This window comes from Nicotiana tomentosiformis, chromosome 12 (assembly GCF_000390325.3).
Source record: "Nicotiana tomentosiformis chromosome 12, ASM39032v3, whole genome shotgun sequence".
Classification (NCBI taxonomy): domain Eukaryota; kingdom Viridiplantae; phylum Streptophyta; class Magnoliopsida; order Solanales; family Solanaceae; genus Nicotiana; species Nicotiana tomentosiformis.
In genome coordinates this window covers 47833419-47846954 of record NC_090823.1, presented here as the reverse complement: position 1 = coordinate 47846954, position 13536 = coordinate 47833419, and the positions used below count along the sequence as shown (strand labels likewise).

Below are 13536 nucleotides of genomic sequence, written 5' to 3'. Positions count from 1 at the left end.
CGATAACATAATAATCGTGTTGTAGATTAAAGTGAGATGCGACGAGTTGAACATGGTTATTAGACAGATTGTGATAAGGTATGTTAAGGCTAAACTGTTCCTTTATTTTGGCATGATCCCGTAACTACATGCGTTTGATAACGAGACATAAAGAGAAGTTCGTATTCCTGAACTTATGTACATTATCTTAGTCTCATAAGTTTCACTATTCTCCCTTATTGGACCTTATAATCGGTGGGCAGGCCCCTATTGGGCAACCTCTGATCAAATGGTAAGTTATGTACCGAGCTACTGTGGCCGAGCACCTATGAGCGAGCCTAGAATGGCTGAGATACCGAGTCTGGTAAGGCCGAGCGCCTATGAGCGAGCCTAGTACGACAGAGCAGTTACATGTACTGAGCCTTATAAGGCCAGACAACTATTTTACTTACTATATTGAGAGAGTTTAATCAGTATCAACAGGTAAGCATATTTTTAGATCATCTTTGACTCCCAGTTACTTTCAGTTATTATATTATCAGTCCAGTTTCAGCTTTCAGTTATTCTATTGCCTTACATACTTGGTACATTATTGCCTTACATACTTGGATACCGCATTCATGCCTGCAGGTGTAGGTAATAAATTTGACGAGCCCTCATAGTAGACGAGGTTAGCATTCAGCGAAGGATCGGTAAGACTCCACTTCATTCGGAGTGCAGCCGAGTTTATAAATCATCGTGTCAGAGTTTTGCTACAGACTTATGGGTAGGCTGGGGCCATGTCCCGATCATGTTTAGATGTCAGATACTCTTAGAGGCTTTGTAGACACAAGTTCATTATGTATAGTATGTTAGAGGCCTTGATGGCCCATGTGTATTCATATTTTGAGTACGATGGTTCGCTGATACTACGTTTTCCCACTTACAGTTATACATTACGAGTTGTGGCCATGTTGGCCTAGGATAGTTACAGAAAGAATGAGTTCAACCAAGTCGACCTATGTATGTTCTAGTATTCGTCGAACGATCATGAATTACAAAGTGGTTCGTTCGGGCCAGTACGAAATCGGGTGCCAGCTACGCCTCTCCAGGTTAGGGCGTGACAAAGTGGTATTAGAGAAGGTCTTGTCCTAGGGAGTCTACAAAGCCATGCCTAGTAGAGTCTCACTTATGGGTGTATTGCGCGCCACACTTATAATTGAGAGGCTACAGGGCATTTAGGAGATGTTACCCTTTTTTTGTTTTCAGATAGTGCCATAGAGCTGAGTCGTAAGAAGTCAGTATAAAGCTTCCACAAGATTGTGTATGCACCAGAGGTGCAAGTATTACAGTAGAGCTTTAAGGCGTGTATGAATTCTACCTATGTGGAAAGGAAATTATGAAAGCGACAGAAGGTAAGTAAGGTAAATGTGAAGAAGGTATGAGATACTTATGGACAGAAGGTTTTGAATAGTCTAGACTTCAGATATAAGGCTAGAAGCGTCGTGATTCAGTATCCAGAAAATGATAGTGGTGTTGTCAGTAACATATCTTCCAGCGTATGGTTTACAGGTATCGAGAGGTCTAGTTAAGAGAGTAAAGAAGAGTTAGAGACGACATGATGTTTCTCTTGAGGTTCCAGAATAACATAATGAAATCTATGGTGCTATCAAGTTAAATGACTTTTGCGAGTAGTATAAATAGATATGTGTAGGTCGCAAGCTAAAGTATGGTAGAGAGATATGATTTTAGGTAGATAGGAGTAAGGATAAGAAAAATGTGAGTGAGAAGGTGACGAGAATAGGTAAGGCCTCGGGATTTAGCCTATCAAGACAAGAGAGTTGATGGTTTCCGTAAGTTATAGAAAGATCAGCATAACCTGAATGAACTCGGAGGAATTTAAGACTAGGAGCATTTAGAAGAGATGGGATGCTGCCCTGGTAATAGAAGAAGAGGGTAATTGTGATAAATGAAAAGAGGATGACGTTTAGGAATATAGCCTTCGACTGAAGTAATGATTCAACGTGAAGGGATTTCATGAATTGCATGGGATTAAAATACCCCCCATAAAATGAATCACGTTGAGATGATATGAAATACGCTTATTAAAGTATAGTATCGTCCCTAAGGTGGATCGGGCAAATAACTTCAGATGTTCGCCGATGAGAAGTGAGCCTTAGTGACAATGTATTATGTAAGAAGTTTCAAGTTATCACTGGTGGATTATAGATCAACATTAAAGTGAATCAACAATAGATGGATAAAAGTTCTAAGGCTATGAAATAGAGTATAGCAATCGTCGCAAGTTCGACAAAGTACCAAACGAAGAACTTCAGTACACCTGTAGACGCTCAGAGGAATAGCTTGTCATAGTTTTGTAAATGCTTGCAAAGTGAGGCCTAGAGATTGACTAAAAGTTGGAGGAAAAAGGAGGGAAGAGTCACGTAAGCACGTGTACAAGGATAGATTCGTAAAGGTTGCATGACAGAAGGTAGCAACAATTATGAGATTGGAAGAATTCCGACCAGAGGTCATGGTATGAGAAAGAGGCCTAAAGGGGGGAATGCTCCGGACTTTAGATTTATTCACAAAATAATTTCCTAGATGGAAAGGACAGTATTAAAGTATCCGTATCAGCTGTAGGTTATGATACCGACAAGCGCATCAGCCAACAGTCAAGGACAAATCTTCTTAAAGGGGGAATGATGTTACACCTCATGTTTTCATACATAAAGTATGTCATAAGTCAATTGATGTAAGCTCAAAAATGAGATCCTCTTTGAAAGTATATAAAGTAAGTTAATCATGTTACCTTGGAGGTTACAAATATTTAAGATCATTAACTGCAAGTACCAAGAGGATTGGAAGGTTTAGAAGCTAAACGAATCGAAGAAAATAAGTTCAGTCGAAAGTCAGCAAGTTGGGAATGTTATAACCCCTACTTTTGGGGTGAGACTAGGGTGCTTAATATGATAAGAAGGTGATGTTATGAGATATTTTAGTCATGATAGTTGTTTGTGAAGTTTTGAAGTCAAGCGAGTTATGAAACAAAAGTCGACAAAAGTCGTCACAAGTTACGTTCATTAATTTAATTGAAATTTGGGTATAATGTCACTGAGTTTTTCTCCCAATATACTTTGAGTTAGGGAATGATCTATCCATCAAATTGAAGATCTACGAGTCTAATTTTTAACACATTGAACCGTGCATCAATACGACATCAGAATCGAATGATATTCAAGTTTTTGCGAGACTGGACAAACAGCTCCCTATGGGGCCCACTTAGGCGGTGGACGACCCTTGAATATTTTAAAGTGATTGGAGGCTCAGTTTTGGTCAATTTCGACCAAGGACAGTTACCAAACTCTCCCAAAACCTCTCTAACAGTTCTCCAAGGTTCCAAGTCGAATCCAAAGTGGTTTTACCTAAATCTAACCTCAAACGTTAGCCTAAGTGAAGAAAAGAGCCTTTATGGCGTTGTGATGTCATTAAGGGTGCTTCTAAGCTAAGGGAATCTTTGGTTCGAGTTTGTTATGATTATTTAAGGTACGTATAACACCCTATTTCTTGTTCTTAATCTTATCTATGTATTGGTTAAGGTATTTGGATGAAGAACTATAAGATAGCACTTGAAGTGGTATAAGAAGTTGTTGTCTCTTATTGGACTATTTTGGAGTTGTATATATGAGTTCATATGGCTGGAAATAGTGGGGAATAGATTGGTTATAATGTTTTTATTGTTGTTATGCTTGTCAATATGTTGAGTATGTTGATGATGTTGTAAATAGGAGAAGAAGCGACCACACAATACCTAGAAGTTGTCCATGTTGTTGTTATATCTTGTTGAGTTATTTGATGTTACTTTTATGAGGATATAAGGTTGGAATGTCATGTCAATAGTATGTTTATTTGATGGACCTATTGATGGTGTTGTAAGTATATGGGATATGGGAAAAAGAGTTGGGGTTTGCTTTCAATCCAAGCTTGCCGCTCGTCGTGTTAAATAGTAGTTTCGTTGGTAACGTGTGTGCACTTGTTGTTGTGTAGATTGATTTGTGTTATTGGATGTTGGTTGCGTTGTTATGTTAAAAGTATATAGTTGAAGGTTGTGTGTGTTCTTGTTGTTTTTATGGACTTGGGGAAATAAAGGGAAACAAGGGAGATGCTACCTGTTTTAATATAAAATAAGCTTGTCGTTCGTTGTACGATAGTTTCCTCTTTCGTAGATTAGCGATAGCATTATTATCGTGTTGTAGATTAAAGTGAGATGAGATGAGTTGAATGTGGTTATTAGACAGATTGTGATAAGGTATGTTAAGGCTAAACTGTTCCTTTATTTTGGCATGATCCCGTAACTACATGCGTTTGATAACGAGTCATAAAGAGAAGTTCGAATTCATGAACTTATGTACATTATCCTAGTCTCATAAGTTGCACTATTCTCCCGTATTGGACCTTATAATCGGTGGGAAGGCCCCTATTGGACAACCTATGATCAGATGGTAAGTTATGTACCGAGCTACTGTGACCGAGCACCTATGAGCGAGTCCAAAATGACTGAGATACCGAGTCTGGTAAGGACGAGCGCCTATGAGCGAGCCTAGTACGACAGAGCAGTTACATGTACCGAGCCTTATAAGGTCGAACAACTATTTTACTTACTATATTGAGATAGTTGAGTCAGTATCAACAGGTAAGCATATTTTCAGATCATTTTTGACTCCCAGTTATTATTATATTATTAGTTCAGTTTTAACTTTCAGTTATTCTATCTCCTTACATACTTGGTACATTATTTCGTACTGACGTCCCTTTTGCTGGGGACGTTGCATGCCATGCCAGCAGGTCATGATAAACAACTGGAAGTAGAAAGAGCCAAACATCTGCTTGGTTGGTAAGCTCCACTTCCCTGGGGTTACTAGGTCTAGACCTTGGAGTCCATTTTATATATAGAGATTATATGGGTAGGTCGGGGCCTTGTCCCGACCATGATAAAGTTTAGTTATCTCTAAAGGCTTGTAGACGAGTCCTGCATATTTTATATATTAGTATTGTGTTCTTGCTTGCCCTGTGTACATGTTCAGTTTGGTATGGCTGGTTGTAGATGTTCATGGTGGCCTCGTCGGCCTGCATAGTTATGTATATGACTTTTTCGCTATGTTTACCCCTCAAATGAGATAGACATTATTTTCAGATGATTCAGAATATGTCCTCGTCGGCCTTGATTGGTATTGTCAGCTCGCATGTTGGCCGATGTTATGACGGCCTTGCCGGCTCAGCTTTATACTGATGTTCAGTTGGAGCTAGTCTCCGTTCAGTTTTATATTTTGTTTCACAAATTATCCTGCAATGTGGCCTTGCCGCCAAAGTATCACGTTATATGTTTAGAGTCCTTCAGTATTAGGTTGGTACGCTCGGTCAAGTGAGGTATCGGGTGCCGTCCATGCCCCCAAGTTTGGAGCGTGACAAACTTGGTATCAGGGCAGTTCTATCATAGGGAGTCTACAAGTCGTGTCTAGTAGAGCCTTTTTTATAGATGTGTTGTGTACCATATTATATAAACAAGAAGCTACTAGGCATCTAGGAGTCTGTTACCCTTCTTTAAAATCCAAATCGTGCTATAGAGCTGAGTCATAAGAGTTTGAGCTAGGACTTATGTTTGCTAATGATATAGAGATGCTTGAAATTAAAAGCATTAAAGCTAGCCAGAGGGCTAATACAACAGTAGGTAAGGGCACTAGTAGAGAGAGAATTCTTGACAACGTGGCCCTGATTGAGGCCTTATCAGATCATGCATACCAGATGTGCAAATTTCCTGCTTAAGACCCTAAGATGGGATTAACAAACACACCCCGTGAATAGTAGGCCATAGGAGTATCAGAAGGTAAAATTATAAGTTTCAACAAGTAACAGAAGTAAGGTAAATGAGGGTACGGGGTACCCAATTAGTGAAGATTATCAGTATTACTATTCAAGCAGAGAAATATAAGCATTATGAGTTACCTTCAACAGTAACAGAGGTATGTACGATTGGCCACACCTATCTCAGTTATGCCTAATGGGAGCTAACAAATATAGTTTAAGAGAAGGATGGGATATCAGGATCCAATTGAGTTAGAACGACCCAAAATAGTGGATGAATTGTTAGCGCTAGCTGACATTTCAGAAGGATATTGCAAACATGGTAATAGTTCTCCTTGTGAGACACCCAGGTGGTGTACTCTAGAATAGTACAGTAGATATGAACATAAGAATGTTCAGAAATTTCAGAAGATAGGCACCGAGATCCTAGAAGGGAAAAATATTTACCTTAGTATGGCTCCCGTCCCTAGTAAAGAGAGAATGTTAGGTGACCTGAAGAGCCAATGGATGGAGAAAGAGGATCTCAAAGCGAAAGAATGTTTTGTTAAAGTTTTCAGAATAAGGTAATAGACAGAAATAGTAGCAGGAGAATAAGAAGAGAGTAAATGAAGCATTATGAGTAATATATGATAAATGGGTGATAACAGTAAATCAAAATATATAGGATGATAGAGTCTATAGTCATGTGAAGGAAAAGACAAGACGTGACAGGCCTTGAGACAATAAAAGAGTATAAGCCATAAAGTCATATCCTTATTTCTAGAAATGAGTTGCTGACTCCAACGTGATTACTAGAAGGAAAAGTTAGGGTGTAATAGAAATCGGTATGGGCTTGTGAACAAGATAAAGTAAACATGAATTAGGGATCAAAGGATTTGATAATAGTCGACACCGTGAGAATTTTAGAGATTGCATTCCGGCAATAATAAAAAAGACAACAGAAGAATAACCTTTAAAGGTCATTCATGAAGACACTTCCCTAAAGCAAAGCTTAAGGGATTAAGTGTGCTAGTTACACTAGGTGTCACCCTCGTACGTAAGAAATTCAGTTATCCTTTGTACAGAAGGGATACCGCAAGACGAGTAAGAGTTAGTGAAGATGTGAAAAGAGGCCAAAGATGAAGAGGTAAAATATTTATAGGTTAATCTTCATAGCATTAAATGTTAGTACCCCCTGGGAGGGGGGGGGGGGGGGAGGAAAGATGGTGTGATATGGTATTAAGTCGGAGTTAAGTGGTTCAACTAACTATGGAATTGTAAAGGAAGAATGCGGTAAAAAGGAGAAAGGGATGACAATGCATTTATTCGAATCCTATAGATATGTTACGACTCCAGAACATTATGCAAGCATGATGCCAGGGAGAGGCAGTAAGGGCTCCTGGCCAGGATGTTATTGATAAATAAGTGTGAATGTGTAAGGCCCCGTAAAATTTCACCTAAAACTCGGGGTTTCGTGGCGCCGAGGTAGAGTACGGACTTTGTGGGTTGTACAATACGTCGGGGAGTTGAAGGAATTATTTTGCAGACCAGGGCCTTTCTACGGTCCACTATGCGACCGCAGAACCACTTTGTGGGCTGTAGATCGATCTTAGAGTGAAGCAAAACTTGAGCTAATTTTGAGGACCATTATGTAGTCCATTATGCGACCGCATAAATATTTTGCGGGCCCTATAACCCATCGCAAATCCAGCATGAGAAAACTTTGGAAGGAGGTTCTGCGGTCCATTATGCGACCACAAAACTGATCTGTGGACCACAGATTCGTCGTAGACCTGTCTAGCCCTGCCGAGTTTTTGGGACCCTTTCTGCGGTCCCCTTTGCGGGCCCGCATACCTGTTTTGGAAAATTTTACCCGATCCTATTTTTATAAAAATAACTTGGTGTTTATTTTGGTTGGTCCTAACTGATATTTTAGAGAGAGGAAAGTGGTCTATAGTGAGGGGGATTCCTAAGCTAATTATTCATCAATCCTTGCTCAAGACTTGGAGAATTCACAAGAAAAACTCACAAGGTCTTCATCCAAAAGGTAAGGTTCCATACTCTAGTCTTCAATTTCGAGTTTGGGATAGAAGATGGGTAATGAGGAGAGTGATTCTTAGGTATGGGGGGTGTTATCTATGCATGCATGTACCAAGAAAGTTGTGGGAAAGGTGTTGAGCTCAGAAGGGTAGACATTGGGTTGTGGGATGAAGGAATCCACCATAGGAGGACTTGAAATCATAATGCACACCTAGTTCTTAATAAAATGCTTAAGTGAGCTGAACCTGTGAATATCTTCTTAATCATGGTTCAATTTTATCATGTCTCTAAATAGTTCAAAGTTGCTAGGATTTTCGGAATTGTATAGTAATTTAAGGAGAGCTCAAAGCTAGGTATGTTGGCTAAACTCCTCTTGTAGAATCAAATCCATGATGTCCTTGTAAGTTGTAGTTATGATTGGCTCAAGCTCTTACGTCTCGTGTTCCGAGTTGTTTCTTATAAACTTGACTATTCCGAATAAACGCTATGTGGAAAGTTATATATTCAAAATGTATTCCGAATGCTCTTATCATATTGTGTTATCCTTCGAGATTGTATTCAAATGTGACCACGTGTTGAAATATTATGAATTCAATTATGTCTTAAATGCTAGTTAATATGCCAATTTGTGGAAGAAAATCCAATGTGCCTAAGAATCTTATTTGCTCATATGTGTACTAAAGGTCGTGATTAGGGATGCATTCTTGTTGATAATCCATGATGATGTTTGAATGTGAAAGGGGTGATCATGACATATGAAATACGGCCGACGTGCCAAGAATGACATTACATGTGTGGCCACTAGTGCCAATGAAATGAAAATATGAGTAAAAGAGTATGAGTGAACTGAAAGTCCTTTATATAATAAATATTTGGGAGTATCGTTAGTCAGCGATGAGGGGTAGGTTGAAATAACCTGATAGCATCAAGGACAAGGATAGAGTTTTGGAAGCTCTAAGGCCATTTACAAGATCTTAAGCTAAAGCGTTGCGGACTAAGGTTGCTGGACTTCAATGGAAAATAAAGAAACTTTTAATTGTAGAGGAGGAGCTCAAGCCCAAAGTATATGAATTATCCAAGTTTATAATAATTTGGTGATCCAAATTGAAGTCCAAGAGGAGGAAGATTGGGCCACCAAATCAACCATTGAAGTCCAGCAAAGGGGCTCAAAATGAGCTTAAAAAAGCTCCAAAAAGGGGGTGTTTCAAAAGGATCCCAATTGGAGTCTAAACCAATGGCCCAAACTAGTAATTTTAAGGTCCAAATCTGCCCCAAAGAGATTTGGCCGCCCCTACCTAATTGTAATGACTTTTCTTACTCCTTAGCAACCACCCTACCTAATTGTAATGACTTTTTATGCCTTAGTACTCCTATAAATACGGAGTTCTTCATTGAGGGATTTCATTATTGATTAAGTATATCATACTTTGAGAGTTATTTTGAACCTTTGTTACTTGTGCTTTTAGATTTATCTTTCAACCTTTACTAGTTCATAGTTCAACGTAGTAAGATTACTTCTCTATTGTGATATCAATTTCTTTGTGGTATTCTTAGAAGGCGATTAATACTAGTTATTAATTGTTGTCTCAAATTACTCGTAAAGCGGTCAAGATCCGAATCTATTGTTTTGATTTGCTTTTAAGTAAAGGCATTTGATTTCTTCAATAAATCAAGACGTTGTTGCTTTGATCTTGTCAAGGCTATAGAACTTCCGTTCTATTCCTTGAATTTTCCCATATCCTTTATTTTCTGCCCTTTAGTTCTAGTTGTTCAGTTTCTTATTGTTATTGCTTCCTCATTTACTTTTTAAATTCTTACTCTAGTTTGGATTCCCGACCTAGTCGTTATCAAGTGGTATTAGAGCGGTTCTATCAAGGTTTCGATCTTGATAATTCTGGGGATTTCTTGAATACTAATAGCGAAAAAAACAAAAAAAACAAAAATTAGTTAAAAAAAAATTGTTTGCTCTCCAGGAACTTTCTTTTGTATCTAATTTGTTTTCAAAAACTATCAAAGGAAACAAAAAGAGGGAATCCCAGATTTCAAAGATAAGACAAAAATTCAATTTTTCTTACTCTTTCTAATCTAAATATATAATCCTTTCCTTTTTATTCGTGTCTTGTTTCAACCAAGCCTAATAGTTCTAGGATTTGGTTCTTCTTTCATTTGTTCCCCAAAAATCTATATTTTACTACTAAGAACTTTATACGAGTTGGGTTTAACTATAAATCTACAAAGTATTTTGTTCAAAGGTTATTTCGAGAGAAAAAAAAAAGGCAAAGTGTGTGTGAGAACAATTGAGGGAAAAGTCAATTTATCTGATATAGTTTAATTATTTAAGATGTCACGTACATGTAGTGATGATGAATGAAGGGTTCTTCAAGAAGCCGAAATCAAAGCAAGAAATGATTTTACCTTGCAAGCTATGCATCACCAATTTAAAAGGTGGAATTTGCAACTCCAAGAGATGAGGGACACCATTGCTGAGCAAAATGATACAATAACTGAACTTAGAAGGGAAAATAATGTTAGGCCCCAAGCTAGGAGAAATTTACCCCCTGCTCCCATTGTAAATCAAGAAAACCCTATAGATGATTTTAATGAGATTGATTTTGATAGGGTGGGAAGAGATAAGAGGGGACAAAGAGGTAGAGTAGAAGACGATAATATAAGTAGTATAAAGATAAAGATGCCATCTTTCAAGGGAACAAGGGATCCAAACTTGTACCTTGATTGGGAGAGAAAGATTGAAGCCATCTTTGGCTGTCACAACTACTCTGAGGGTAAGAAGGTTAAACTTGTTATTGTTGAGTTTTCTGACTATGCTGCTATTTGGTAAAAAAAGCTTACTAGGGACAGATTGCAAGAAGGACAAACACCAATTGCTACTTGGGCTGAGATGAAGAGGGTGATGAGAAAGAGATTCATACCATCACACTTTCAAATAGAGATACAACAACGTCTTCAAACATTGAAGCAAGGCTCCATGTATGTGGATGAGTACTTTAATGCTATGGATATGGCTATGATCCAAGCTAATTGTATGGAGGAAGAAGAGGCTACAATGGCTAGGTTTTTAAATGGTTTAAATAAGGAAATAACTGATGTAGTAGAATTACAACAATATGTAACAATAGATGAGTTAGTTGATTTGTCTGTAAAGGTAGAAAATCAAAATAAAAGAAACCAAACTAGCTCGTGGAAAGGTCAGTCAAACACCATCTCCAAGAAGCCATGGTCGAATCAGGAGATGAAGAGTTCTTCTAGACCTCAAGAAGACAAGGATAAAGGTAAATTTGAGAACAAAGAGGGAGGTAAAACTTTTAACCCTAAACCTTTTTACACTTCTAGTTCTATTCAATGTCATAAATGTAAAGGAAGGGGACATATGATGCATGAATGTCCAACTAGAAGAAACATCATTCTTAGAGAAGATGGAGGATATGAGAGTGAAAAAAGTGAGGGAGAAGAAGATGGAGATGTGATTAATGATGATGATATAGAACTACTTAATGATGGCATGATTGGGGCAGTTAGGAGGATTATGACTATCAATTTGGGAAGCAATAGTGAAGAACAAAGGGAGAATATATTTCATACTAGGTGTGAGATAAAGGGAAAAACTTGTTCTATGATCATCGATAGTGGTAGTTGTGATAATGTGGTGAGTTCTTACTTTGTGAAAAAATTGGGACTTGCATGCATGAAACACCCTACTCCCTATAGACTCCAATGGATAAATGATAGTGGTGAACTAAAAGTAAACAAACAATGCATGATTTCATTCAATGTTGGTAGATATGAGGATGATATTCTTTGTGACATAGTCCCTATGCAAGCTTGTCATATCTTACTGGGTCGTCCTTGGCAGCATGATAGGAATGTTTTTCATGATGGAAGGAAGAATAAATATTCTCTTGAGCTAAATGGCAGGAAATTTACTCTTGCACCTTTATCTTCCTCTCAAGTATTTCAAGATCAAAAGAGATTAAGGGAAACAATGGGAAAACTAAGGGAAGGGATAAAAAGTGAGCTTGAGAAAAAAGAAAAGAAAGGAGGCCAAGAGTTAGAAAAAAAAGAAAGATGGCCGAGAGAAAGAGAGAGAGGGCAGCAATTTGAGAGAAGAGATAAAAAAAAAGGGTTTGAATGAAAAAATAGAAAGTCTTGGTGAGAGGAAAGAGGCTAAGAAAATAAAAAAAGAGAGTTTTTATATAAAAGCCAAAGAGTGTTTAAATGCAAGAAAAGAGGGGTTGCCCATAATACTACTTTCTTACAAAGAAGTTTTGATTAATTCTGAGTTACTAACTTCTTCTTTGCCAAGTAGTATTTCTTCTCTTTTGCATAATTTTGAAGATGTCTTTCCTGAAGATATTCCTAATGGATTTCCACCTTTACGTGGCATTGAGCATCAAATTGATTTTGTGCCTGGATCACAAATCCCAAATAGGCCTGCTTATAGGAGTAATCCAGAAGAGGCAAAAGAGCTTCAAAGGCAAGTTGAGGAGCAGATTGAGAAAGGCCTTGTGTGAGAGAGCATGAGCCCTTGCTCTGTTCCCGTCCTATTGGTATCCAAAAAGGATGAAACTTGGAGGATGTGCGTGGATTGTAGAGCAATCAACAAGATAACGGTAAAGTATCGCCATCCTATTCCTCGTCTTGATGACATGTTGGATCAATTACATGGATGCAAAATCTTTTCTAAAATTGATCTAAAAAGTGGTTACCATCAGATTCGAATGAATTCTGGAGATGAATGGAAAACTGCTTTTAAGACCAAATATGGGCTTTATGAGTGGTTAGTTATGCCTTTTGGCTTGACTAATGCACCTAGCACTTTCATGAGATTAATGAATTATATCTTTAAGGATTTTCATGAAAAATTTATTGTGGTGTACTTCGATGATATCTTGATCTTTTCTAACACTTTAGAAGAGCATGTAGAACACCTTAAACAAGTTTTTGAAGTTCTTAGAAAGAAACTCTTATTTGCTAATCTTAAAAAGTATACTTTTTGTGTGGATCGTGTGATTTTCTTGGGTTTTGTGGTTAGTTCTAAAGGAGTTGAGGTTGATGAAGAGAAAATTAAAGCAATAAAAGAATGGCCTAAACCTAAGAGTGTAACTGAAGTTAGAAGTTTTCATGGACTTGCTAGTTTTTATAAGAGGTTTGTGAGAGACTTTAGCACCATTACTTTTCCTTTAACTGAAGTTATTAAAAAGGATAAGATTTTTACATGGGGAAAAGAACAAGATGATGCTTTTAACTTGTTGAAAGAAAAGTTATGTTCTGCTCCATTGTTACAATTGCCTGATTTTTCTAAATCTTTTGAAATTGAATGTGATGCTTCTGGCAAAGGAATAAGTGCTGTTTTGATGCAAGATTCTAAACCTATTGCCTACTTTAGTGAGAAGTTGAGTGGAGCCACATTGAACTATTCCACTTATGACAAAGAGCTATATGCTTTGGTAAGGGCTTTAGCCACATGGCAACATTACTTGTGGCCAAGAGAGTTTGTCATTAAAACTGACCATGAATCCTTGAAATACTTGAAGAGTCAAGGTAAGCTTAGTAGAAGGCATGCTAAGTGGGTTGAATTCATTAAAACTTTTCCTTATGTAATTTCTTACAAACAAGGGAAAGAGAATGTTGTTGCGGATGCACTTTCAAGAAGGTATGTCTTAGTTTCTACCCTGACTT

The 13536-nt window shown here is 37.8% G+C and overlaps 1 protein-coding gene across 1 annotated transcript in view; it reads right to left on the bottom strand.

The window, feature by feature from the left end:
• The window catches only part of LOC138903663 (uncharacterized), a 120965-nt gene extending 109745 nt beyond the window's left edge, over positions 1-11220 (bottom strand). Inside the window, exon 1 of the mRNA XM_070192105.1 lies at positions 11185-11220. The gene's annotated coding sequence lies outside the window, so the exon portion shown is untranslated. The remainder of the gene's footprint in view (positions 1-11184) is intronic.
• Between the last annotated feature and the right edge of the window lie 2316 nt (positions 11221-13536).